At 42.6% G+C, this 12,630-nt stretch overlaps 1 long non-coding RNA gene across 3 annotated transcripts in view; it reads left to right on the forward strand.

Annotated features, from left to right (window-relative positions):
* LOC102554981 (uncharacterized) overlaps positions 1–12,630 on the forward strand; it is a 67,726-nt gene that overhangs the window by 34,169 nt on the left and 20,927 nt on the right. For 2 of the 3 annotated variants that reach the window (XR_015622965.1, XR_015622967.1), the window contains 2 exons: positions 3,115–3,430; positions 5,079–5,162. This is a non-coding gene — a long non-coding RNA (uncharacterized LOC102554981). Of the gene's footprint in view, positions 1–3,114; positions 3,431–5,078; positions 5,163–9,956; positions 10,147–12,630 lie in introns of all 3 variants that reach the window. The other variant, XR_015622966.1, reaches the window with a different exon arrangement.

The raw sequence follows: 12,630 nt of genomic DNA on the forward strand, positions 1-12,630 counted from the left end.
GTGAATTCCGTGGTGAGGGGAGACCTATGTTGAATGACTCTAACCATGCTTCAGAGTCGTGCTGACAACAGAAGTCTGAATTTGTAAGAACACTGGGGTACCTCTGTTCCATTCTCAAGTTTTTGTGTGAATTTAAAACTGCTCTTTAAAAAAAAATCAGGACTTAAAAGGAAAGGTATACTAGGACAGTTTTGGGAGATGAACTTTATTATATTGTTGACAACCATGCCTATAGACAATTACAAATACCTCAGGTGAAAGTTAGCTGTGAAATAAATCAAACGGCATGATTTTGCTTTTCTTTGCATGAGTGACCGCACCTGAAAACTCCAAGCAAAAGTTATTTGACTAAGTTGCAAACTACTTTGTATCTTGTACAGCCTAGAAGCATGGAAGTTTGGTTCTGGTCCCAGTGAGAGTATCTTTGCTCCCAAGAATTCTACTACGAGAGGAGAAGTCAAGCATGCCCCAGGATTGTTCAGACTCCGTACTTCATGTGTGTGAGCGCGTGCGTGCGTGCGTGCGTGCGTGTGTGTGTGTGTGCGCGCACGCGTGCGTGCGTGTGCGTGTGTGCGTGTGTGCGTGTGTGTAGGTGTTCGCCTTTGTCTGAGTTGGCTTTGCCTTTGTGAGTGACTCGATGTTTACCACCAGGAGTTCTGCTGAGCACGTTGTCATCCCTTGCTCCTGGCCACCTGCTCTCTCTCCACAGACTGCAGGTCTACCTCAGTGCCCGATCTCTTGTTGTTGTTGTTGTTGGCTTTTTTTTCTTTTTCTTTTTCTCTTTCTCTTGCCCTTTGCATTTTCCAGATGGTGTGTCTCACACTTCTCTTAGTATTTTAGGCGGACCCTGCTTGCAGCGCTGCTTGTCGGTGCTCTGTATTTTATAGTGGAGCTAAAAATAGTTTGAATCTGAGTGGAAGTCACGGTGTTGGGCCAAATCCAAGCCTCCAAACTCATGGGAGTTTGGTTGTCACTTTAAATTTTGATTTTATGTTTGTACATTACTTGGGCCTCTGTGAAATGAAAGTGTAAAGCCGAGTCTCCAGCTAGGAGCATACGGCAAACCTCTGCGCACTGGTAAGCCCTCGCTGTGGAGCCTAGAACTGGAAAGGTCCCTCTCTGCCCAGTCGGCGTGTACAGTGGCTACTGCTTGAAACCATCTCTAAGGCTTTTCTTTGGGTTTCGAAGTCTTCTGAAATCACTAAATCCACTGACATTTTATTATTTTGATATTGAGGTCATCGATTTCAGTCTTTCTCCCAATAATTTATCTAATTAAGTCCTCCCAAGACTTAGTCGTTGGATTTTTGTGTGTTTTGGTTTAGGATATAGCAGAAGGGATCCAACCTCAAACTTCTGTTTAGTTTGATTGCTCGGGGTGTCGTTTTGGTCTCTGCTGGTTGGATGTAGGGTTGTCCAGAGTGATTTGGTCATCAAATCATTTCCCTGCTTTGATGTTTGAACCACACTGTCTGGAGTGACTGCTAAACTCTCTTTGTTATAGTACTAATAATTCTGGTGGATAATCCTGAATATTCTCCTTAAATATACTTTATTCTTTTGTGAAGGCATGCATAAAATCACCCTAGGTTTGTTATTTGTATGTTTCTTTTCCAGCTAAAATAAATTCGTTTAGTTAAATTTGCATATCATGGTTATCTCCAAGCAATGAATTCACTTGACTTATTTAAGGCAGCTTTAATTATTCTCTCTTGTATACCAGTGCATGTAGGGCCAATATTAACATGCATGCATGTGTGTACAGAGGTTTGTGGGTGGCAGAGTGCATCGTAGGTTTGTATGCATGTATGTGTGAATGTGTATGTGTACATTCGTGTATTCACATACGTGTACAATGACTGCCTCTTCACACCACTGTTGCTGCCAGTGCTCAGGTACTGTCTGAAAATATTAAATGAGAAAAATCCATAAATAAGTAAACTATGCTCCATGCAATATGCTATTTGAAACAGCACAGTGAAGCATTTTGTCTTGCCCACGATGAGAATCTTGCCCAGTGTATCCACTCTGCCTATGATGCTGGCATTAGTGACCTGGCAGCCATCTTGATTGGCAATGGGTCTATGACAGTATTCTAAAGTTTGTGTTCAAGTCTTTTTTATTTTGGTTAATAATAACTTCTAGGTGGAAGAGTGGTAATGCTAGTAATGTTATTATAGTATGTGGTTAAAAACTGTTCCATTTCTAATTAGTCATTGATGCTAATCTCTTACTATATCTAAATAAAAACTTAAGATCTGAGCTAGGGAGATAGTGAGGTAGGTAAAAAAGCATTTGCAAACAAAGTATGAGGATCTGACTTTGAATTCCCAGAACCCAAGTAAAAGGCAGACATGCCACAGTAACATTCCGGAGCTTTGATGGGAGGTCGAGGAAGTGACACTTCCTGAAAGTTTTTGATCCAGCCAGTCTGCCGCAGGAAATAATCAGGAGACCCTGTCTTAAACAAGGTCCAAGTTAGCAACAGACATTCAAGGTTTTCCCCTGACTTCAACACTTGCTCTATTATATATGTACCAGTTCTCTCTCTGTCTCTCTCTTTCTCTGTCTCTCTCTCTTACTCACACCCAAATACTTTATACACTTCCAAATAAAAATAAGTAAAGTCGGTACTTTATTTACCCATAAAGAGAAATGGGTGTCTGTATATTTTCAGGCGCCAGGCACCTACTGCTCAGAGTCTGTGTTCATTACAGTGAAAAGCTGACCAGAACAGAGATGCCCATGGATGTCTATATATATGCTTATGTACATATGTGTGCACATTTATGTATGCACATGGGTCATATAATTTTATGTGTAGATACCCCTTATGTCATGTGTAACTACATATATATATATGTACATACAAGTAGGCATAGTAATATATTAGTGTGTAGGTTGATATAGGTATATCTTGGTTTATTGATATGATATACATATATTGTATGTATTTATATGTTTGTGTGCACATATGTATGCATGATTCTATTGGTTTTATATTCTCTGAAATGTTCTAGGGAACATTCAAGTATACACATTAATTTTCTAACTTGCACTCTGGCACACTGCACTGATAAAATCCTAAGTCTATAAACTTTCTCTTTACTTCAGAGATCTAATCTCCTGGCTAATATGGTGGTTCACATGAAGTTGTCCGTTCACAGATGCTCTGTCCTGACTCTTAGTTGCTGGACAGACACACCAGGCTTCTGCAGCTGGTCCCTCATCGCCTGCAGTCAGCCTTCTCAGCTGTTCCTGTCCATGTGACCCTCAGAGGAAGGATGTGTTTTGGGTCATCAATACTCCCAGACCTTCAAATAAATGAGGCCAGAGTACAACCCTAGTACCTGTGTCTTCTCCAAGATCTGAAGTTGGATCAGGACCTGACATAGGAATTGGGAACATGGGTTTCGGCTTGCACTTTGAGGTAAAGTTGGGATGGGAACTTCCTAAGCTAAGTTTCAGTCTGGTGGGTTTTTCTTTGCCTTTTTTTTAGCTAGGTGCAAAATGACCAAAGGTGTACCCAGTTGACCCTCTCTTTCCCAGTGCTCCTCAGAGTGAGACCCACTGTGACTGAGCTTGCATCCTGCAGCCCTGCAGGGTTCTTCAGTCGCTTCCTAGGCTCTGTCTCCTCCCAGCGCTGTTGGCACAGGTTGAGACTCCATCTAGGTATTCACACCCTAGAAGGTGGCTGCTGCTTTCCCAGAAAGGAGTCTGCAGGGAAGGGATCCATCAGAGCAGAGTGCTAGGATTCTGCTAACAGTAGGGAGCTTGTAGCTATAGATCCCCATACCCTGTCTCGCAGCCTCGCCATTTGTGAGTTCAAGCACCGCCCTTGGATTCTGAAATTAGACCTCTCTTGTGTTGTGTTTTCTCCCCATATGCCTTCAAATATGTGCATATGAAAGTTTAACTTTTCTTTAATGGACGACTTTAAAAGAATTAAGTGGATAAAGAAGGCAGCTCACACAGAGCTTAATTGGCTTTGCAATCCAGAGTGCAGGAGATAGCAGGTCATTCCCTTCCTTTGTTTGACCAGTGCTCTGAAAGCCACGTTGCTAAGAAGCACTGGTTGTGGGCTACTCCCAAGTTTCATGGTCAGAGGAAGAGGAGGCTGATAATAGCACAGGTGAACATTTAATTTCTGTCACCTTCAATGCTCATCTCCATTTGTCTTTCACATGCTAACAGTTTGCCATCTGTATTATAATCACCCAGCTCAGAGCAGTTTGCTGACGAGCTGTGGTGCCACTGCACATTCTCAGGGTGACACTGACTTTTGTGGATAAGATAGCAAGCCCTGAAGAGCTTTGGCTGATTAGCTTGAAAATGCTAACCTCAATGCCACCCTGGGGCACTGAAGGAGTGCTTTTCTGTTTTAAACGGTTATTTGTCATGCAAATGACCAATATCTGGGAAGTAGGAAGTGGTTTTTAGCCCACTTGGCATCAGTGATGACCTGGAAGCTTCCCTTTCCTAAACAGTTTCAGTGTGGTAGTCTGTTTATCTGAAGCCTGTACATATTTATATTTTTTTTTAATTTGGTGAAAGTATTAAGTGAAAGAGGGAGCAGGGAAATGTGGGAAATAGCCCAGCCTGTCAGTCACGACCATGGAAAACACTGAGAGTCACATCAAAAACCCAAAGAGAAAGAGAGACAGATGATCCCTGGCTGGAAGTGATTAGGAAACAGGGCCTTGGACCTATGTGACCAGAGAGGCAGCTCAGCCCATCAGGAGCTGGAAAGGGCAGCAACTCCAGAGCTTCCAGGTATGAAAAAGACCCTGGAGATACTAAGAAGACTAAGCAGTGGTTAAAATTAAAAATTTGAAGAAAAGATATGGAGGTCATTTTTGCAGCGTTTTAAATTAGGAATAGGATCTTGTGTTTTCAGGCATTCTGTGAGTGTAGTTCCTGAAAACATACAATCTTGCAGTTAATTTCCATTACAGTCTTAATTGTGAGCATTTATCATGCTCCATATTTGCAAATATTTTAAATCAGAAAAGGCACATCATCTGGAATTATCTTTTGTGTTCGTGTATTTCAAGTTTTTATATTTGTTCTTCAACTAGAAATGCTAAAATGACAGTGACTGACAGCTACAGATGGATCCACATGATAAAAAATAAAACCCTTCATATTAAAAATAATTTAAGGTAAGTATGAGCCTACCTTTAAGACTTATAAAATATAATGGGTTAATACTGTTTTATCAAAACTAAATGCTTTTATTTATAGATCAGGTGGCTATACAAGGTTTGAGCAAAACAGTGGCTATCCATTCCATCCATCCCATGATCCCCATCCAGCATCCATCCATCCATCCATCCATCCATCCATCCATCCACTCATCTATCTATCCATCTATCCTAACCATCCATCATCATCCATTTATCCTATCCATACATCCATGATCCATGATCTATGCATCCATGCATTCATCTATGCATTCATCCACCCATCCATACACCCATCCATTCACCCATCCATGCATCAATCTATCCATCATCCTCCCATCTACCCACCCAGCAGTCCATCCCATCATCTATCATTTATCCATCATCCATCCACCCATCATTCCTCCACCCATCCATCCCATCAACTCATCCCATCCATCCATCTCTAAAGCTCCTCTCTCAGCCATTATCGTAATGTTATTTTAATACACACTTCTGTAGTGCTGAATGGGTTAACACATTGCTACTTCTGTGTGTACATGTATATCTGTGCATGGATTTACATATATATACACGTATGCAATATGCATGTATTCATGTATGAAAATGTGTGTGTCTTTGTAGTGCTGAGCAAAGATGACTTATTGTTGTTTCTTTGAGTATATGTAGCAATAGAGAATAGAGGTATGCACATGCATGTGTCTATATGTATTTACTTAAACAGAAGTCAGAGGTCAATATTGGGTGTCTTTTTCAGTTACTCTCCTCATCTTTAAATTTTTTTTAAAAAAAATCATTTTTGACAAGGTTTCTCAGTGAACCTACAGATCATGATTGAGTAGGCTAACTAAGCAATGAGTTCCAGGGATTCACCTGTATTCATCTTCCTGGAACGAGATTACACATGCATGCCACACCTGGCATCATCATCATCATCATCATTATCATCATCATCATCATCATCATCATTTCACTTTACAACCTGATTGCAGCCCCCTCTCCTCTCCTCCTAGTCCTACCTTCACACCCTTTCCCTCCATCCTCCAATTCCTTTTCTCCTCAGAGAATGGGAAGATCTGCATCGGTACCAACCTGTCCTGGCACATCAATTCTCTGGAGTACTAAGCACATCCTTTCCCACTGGGGCCTGACAAGGCAGTCCAGCTAAGTGAGGGGGATAGAAAGGCAGGGAGCAGAGTCAGAGAGAGCCCACACTTCAATTGTTAGGGGACCCACATGAAGGAGCTGCACACCTGCTACAAATGTCTAGGGATCCTAGTCCAACCCGTGCATGCTCTTTGATTGTGGTTTAGTCTCTGTGAGCCCCCATGGGCCCAGGTTAGTTGACTCTGTAGGTCTTCTTGCCATACCTGGCTTTTTTATGTGGATGCTGAATGGAGGTCTTCGTGTTTGCATAGCAGGACTGAGGATCTCCCCAACTCTAATAGGTAGATATGTCTCTTAATTCTGGCTAAGGTTGATCTATTGACTTTCCAGTCTAGAAAGTGCCGTGTTAGATTCCTTGTGCCTACTCCAAAAAACACAAACACTTTCCCTGAAACCACTGCCCAGATCCAGTTACCTTCTAATTTCGAGAGGAAAGTCCCAGCATTTGTTCTGGCATTATCAGGAGCCTTCTTTTAGGATCCACAGAATTATTGGACTAAGCACAGCTACTGTCCCTCTAGACTACCAACTTGATGCCTAGCTTACCTTTTACTAGGAAATTTCTGCAACCTCATGACTGCCGCCTATATCCCTTTGTGCCTGACCTGGCCACCCCTACTGGCAGAAGCCTTTTCTCTTGTGGCTTTATAAAAAAGAGAATGTAAATAAATAAACATTAGAGCAACCATCAGCCATTTACGACTAAACTCCAGCCCTGAAGGCACAGCTGAGGGGCTCTGGTCAAAGGCAAAGGCCAAGTCTGAAATGCAGTGACACTATTAGTGTAGTCAGTAGTCACTCTGTTCTTCTCCTCATATCTTCCCTCACCTCATCCTTGGTCCTCCTCCCAAAGCCTCAGCTCTATTCCAAGAAAAGAGACAGTACCATTGCCCTTACCACCACCTTCTTTTCATTTTGGTAGGATAAAAAATTTACAACAGAATTTCCCATACTCTAGTTGATCAGATTTATGTATAGCAAATATTTCTAGATATTATAGACAATCACTTGTCACATCAATGAAAATTGAAGTTCATGTGATGGAGAAATGGCTCTGCAGTTAAAAGTACTGGCTACTTTTGCAGAGAACACGGATTCATTTTCCAGAACCTATATGATAACTGATAAGCATATGTGACTCCAGTTCCAGGAGACTCATTGCCCTCTTCTGGCACTGGATACACATGGTCTACATGCGTATATGCAGGCCAGCACTGACACTTAAAGTAAAAATATTAAAATATATATATATATATATATCAGTTGATAAAGGGAAGGATTGGATGAATAGATCGCAGTGTGTAATAGTGTGTCATTAATGCACAGACATACTTGTACACATATACATGCATGTGCTCCATGTACCTTATACATGCTCATGGCACGCACATGCATATACACCCTGTTCTCACTCTCCTACAGTGTCATTCATTCATCCAGATGTCACATGCTAGACTGAATATCAATATCGACTTTTCTCCAAACTCCAAAAGCCTGTCATATAGCAGCATACACAGAATGCTGACCCTTGAATACTCTCTGGAGCTGAGTCCTGGCTGTCTGTGATTTCTGCTCATACTCTCCTATGCTACCATTCCAGGGCAGTTATGCTGTGGCTCTATTTGGCCAGTCGTTTGGTCCTTAGTGAGGCTCTCTAGTCTGTACCCTGTATCCTTGAGCAGTGAGCATATTTGGCCTTTAGTTTTCAGTTGCATCCTTGCCCGCCTCTCTATTCTGTCCCCCAGACATTGGACTTACTTAACCCTCCTATCTATTACTATTATCAGCTCTGTCTTTCCCCTCTATGCATTCTTTGTTCTACTTTCTAGGAAATTTTTGCAAGATTATATCCCAATCCTACTACTGGGATTTGGTACATCAAATTTTAATATGCAAGGGATCTTTCCGTCTATTCGAATCTCTTTCCTTTTCATATAAACTTACACTTCTATTTTAGGCATGTATTATCTTCTCTTATGTCCCGAGACTATCATTTTCAAAGTTTTTTTTTTTTGTAACTTTTATTTTCCTCAAGTGTCTTAGTTTTCTTTTCTCTCATTGTGTTTCTTCTGCATGTTTTGCATTGGGCTATTCTCGGACATCTGGGAACCCTGGGCTCCCAAATGCTGACCTGGTGCATCGCTCCATCTGAGTTTTGATGCTGTCATCTTTTACTCTGTTGTTGGCCTTCTCTCCTTAGGCTTGTGTCTTCATTTAATCTTTGTGATCTCTTTTGTGAGCTTTGAGAGTAACCAGCAACCTGCTGGGCTAAGGAAGAGAGGACTGTATTTACCACTTCTTAAGTAGTATGCCTCTTGTTTTCTCCTTTCCAAGGTCATTTTGACTCCCCCTGCCAGTGAAATAGCAAGAGAGTATATTTTGACATTTATTGAAATAAAAAAAAATAAGAATTCTTTCTTCCTAAACCCAATGCAAATCCAGGAAGCTGTGCTGAGATTAATCCGCAGAACTCATTTGTCCAGACTTCCTGATTTATAAACAGAGAGACTGACTGCAAACTGGTTGTCTGTGATGGCCTAGATCATTTAGGAAATGGATTTTCTGCTAGGTTGTCTGCTCAGTCCTTGGCCTTGGAGCCACAAATAGTCGTTATACCTGCTGTGGCCGCTGGAGAAGAAAGCCCTCCCCATCCTCCTCCTATTGCTCCTGAGCCACAATTTCTACCTAGATCTACCTCCACTACCATGAGCCGCCTTCCACCTTGAGACCAGAAATCTTTGACTGGTGAGTTTCTCAGATCCCACTGAGTAATAAAGACCATTAATGACACAGAGAACCTCTGCAGTCCTTATGTTAATTTTTCACTTACTACGCACAGACAATAGAACAATGAGCAAAATAATAAAAGGCTGACAAATCGTAACTCACAGTCACAAGTCCAGAAGTAATGATCTAAGGCAGTACTGAGAAGCAGGCACCTCATGTTCCAAGAATAAGGGAAGCACTGAAACCGAGACACACAATGGCCCATGTGAGAACAAGCAAGATTCGTTCGCCCGACTGTGATCTCAAGTTTGGATGAGTGGATGGATTGATATGGAAGGGGTTGTGTCATCAGTTGGTGGAGATCTGTCTGCTGGTGCAGTACCCAGGACTATGAACCCCGCAGAGTGCAGAATTTATTTTTGGGTTGGTTATTGTTGATGTTGTTGTTTTGTTTTGTTTTGTTTTTACAATTTCCTATGTAAGGATCCCAGACTCTCCACAGAGATAACTAGGTTTGGGTTCAGCAGGAAATACATAAGATGAGCCTGGAGCATTGTTAAGTTCTAACATGAAAGAACCACTCAAACACAGAATGATGGGACGTGCCAAATAGACGAGGTGGCCACCCTCTAGTGCTCTCAGTGAGCAAAGCTGAACAACCCAGTAAATGCCAAATCCCCGAACAGACCTGAGTCCACACGCACACACGTGAGCATATAGATAAGGAAATGGTGTGTGTGTTTGGGGGTGAGTGGGTAGTGGACAAATGCTACACAAGAACGTCACCTAGAATCTGACTCTGGCCCCTGCCAGTGATGTGCTCAGATACACTGGGGTCATACATCTTGTCTAAAACTTGTGACCACAAATCTTTTACAGCTGTGACTGACCACTGAAGAGAACAGTACAGGAGACAAAGTGCCTGTCTCCCGTGTACCTAGCAGTGTGGATGGCCACCTCACTCGACCCTTCAATGACACGGAGAGCTGCCCCCTGTGACCAGCCCCCTAGACCATATCTGAAAGAAGGGTTCTCTCTTTAACCAGATGGTACCTCTTCATGGGAGAGGGTAGGCACTGTTGGAGAGAGGGTGTTGACATCTGTTTAAAATATAAATACTGTAGAAGAAAGGACTACAGTGTGCCTATAACCTCCCTCCTTCCCTCTGTGTGTGTCTGTGTGGGGTGTGTGTTTGTGTGTGTTCACGTATGTGTCTGCATGTAAATACACAAAATATGTATTGGTTTTCCCTTCTCTTTACTTTTTGGAGTCAGTGGTAGAGAACTGTGCCCTCCAGGCAGGACATAGCCACTGCCATCTAGAACTCTAAACTGTCTGGATGACAGGAGACACATAACACTGCGTTTACTCACATTTTTCACAGAAATGGACAGAAGGGTCATCAGGCCCTCACCTGAGATTCTAGTCATTCACTTCCTCCTGCTCAGGCCCCCAACTGCATTCAATCCTACTTCAGCTTCCTGAGGTCCAGGAAGACACCAGAATAAGTAGTTGATGAACAAGCCATTGTTTCTGAGTTCTTTCACATGACTTCGGGAGGTCATTCATATTTGAGTGGGACAATTGGTGACAGACCTTCTTTTAGAGTCACCCATGCTTCTGTGAAAAATCTCAACCCTTCCCCCACCCTCCATTGAGGAACCCCTCACCCACATTCCAGTGAGTCACCCCTTGTCCAATTCTTGTGAGGAACCTTACCCACACTCCTATGAGGAGTTCCTCACCCACAGTTCTCTGAGGGGGCCTTCACATAAGCTCCCATGAGGAAGCCCTCACCCACACTCCTGGGAGGAACTATCCTCTTGTCTCTACCTACCTGGGAGAGAGGGAAGATAAAGGAGTGTAACACCAGCAAGCCTGGCTCCAGGTGAGCAGGGAGGGAACACACACATGAGGGTAATTCAGCCACAGGCTGGGCAGGAGGACTCAAAGCAATGGAGGAGAGGTCCAAAGTTATAAGGACAGAGGCAAAAGGCAAGTCCATTTGTTTCTAGCTCCGATAGAGGAAAGAGAAGAAACCTGGACAGTGACTGAGGATTGAGAAGCACAGTCCTGCTGCTAGGGTCTAAAGAGTGCTCACTCCCACTCTCTGTAAGAAGGAGGAGATCAGGGTTTGAAATACCTGGGAATTTCATGTCAGAGGAGAAGCTACATAAACAAGTACCAGGGTCTCAAAGATACTTAAGACATGAGTATAGTGGCTGTGAATAAAATGCAAAAATATGCCTTAATGTTTATATATATTATCCTAAAACTGATAGGAAATATTATTTAAGTTAAATATCCATCAATATGGTTCAGAAATTTTACCAATCAATAGAAGATGAAACATTGTTGAGATAATGAAAACCAAATTTATTTGTATCATTACAGATTATAAAAATTAAGAATTATCTACCATCCAAAGAGTACACATGGACAGACTCATGGCTCCAGCTGCAATATGTAGCAGAGGATGACTTTGTTGGGCACCACTGGGGGGAGAAGCCCTTGGTCCTACCAAGGCTCAATGCCCCAGTGTAGGGGAATGTGAGGACAAGGAGGTGGGAAGGGGTGGATAGATGGGTGGGGGAGCACCCTCATAGAAGAAGGGGGAGTGGGGGATGGGGTAGGTGGCTTATGGATGGGAAACCAGGAAAGGGGATAACATTTGAAATGTCAATAAATAAAAATGTCCAATAAAAATATAAAAATTAAGAATAGAAAAAATAAATAATATATAATTTGTAACAGAATCATTTATTTATTTATTTATTTATTTTTATTAACTTGAGTATTTCTTATATACATTTCAAGTGTTATTCCCTTTCCCGGTTTCCGGGCAAACATCCCCCTCCCCCCTCCCCTTCCTTATGGGTGTTCCCCTCCCAACCCTCCCCCCATTGCCGCCCTCCCCCCATAGTCTAGTTCACTGGGGGTTCAGTCTTAGCAGGACCCAGGGCTTCCCCTTCCACTGGTGCTCTTACTAGGATATTCATTGCCACCTATGGGGTCAGAGTCCAGGGTCAGTCCATGTATAGTCTTTAGGTAGTGGCTTAGTCCCTGGAAGCTCTGGTTGCTTGGCATTGTTGTACTTTTGGGGTCTCGAGCCCCTTCAAGCTCTTCCAGTTCTTTCTCTGATTCCTTCAACGGGGGACCTATTCTCAGTTCAGTGGTTTGCTGCTGGCATTCGCCTCTGTATTTGCTGTATTCTGGCTGTGTCTCTCAGGAGCGATCTACATCCGGCTCCTGTCTGTCTGCACTTCTTTGCTTCATCCATCTTGTCTAATTGGGTGGCTGTATATGTATAGGCCACATGTGGGGCAGGCTCTGAATGGGAGTTCCTTCAGTCTCTGTTTTAATCTTTGCCTCTCCCTTCCCTGCCAAGGGAATCCTTTTTCCTCATTTAAAGAAGGAGTGAAGCATTCACATTTTGATCATCTGTCTTGAGTTTCGTTTGTTCTAGGCATCTAGGGTAATTCAAGCATTTGGGCTAATAGCCACTTATCAATGAGTGCATACCATGTATGTCTTTCTGTGATTGGGTTAGCTC

This window comes from Rattus norvegicus, chromosome 6 (genome assembly GCF_021556685.1).
Source record: "Rattus norvegicus strain SHRSP/BbbUtx chromosome 6, alternate assembly SHRSP_T2T, whole genome shotgun sequence".
Lineage (NCBI taxonomy): Eukaryota > Metazoa > Chordata > Mammalia > Rodentia > Muridae > Rattus > Rattus norvegicus.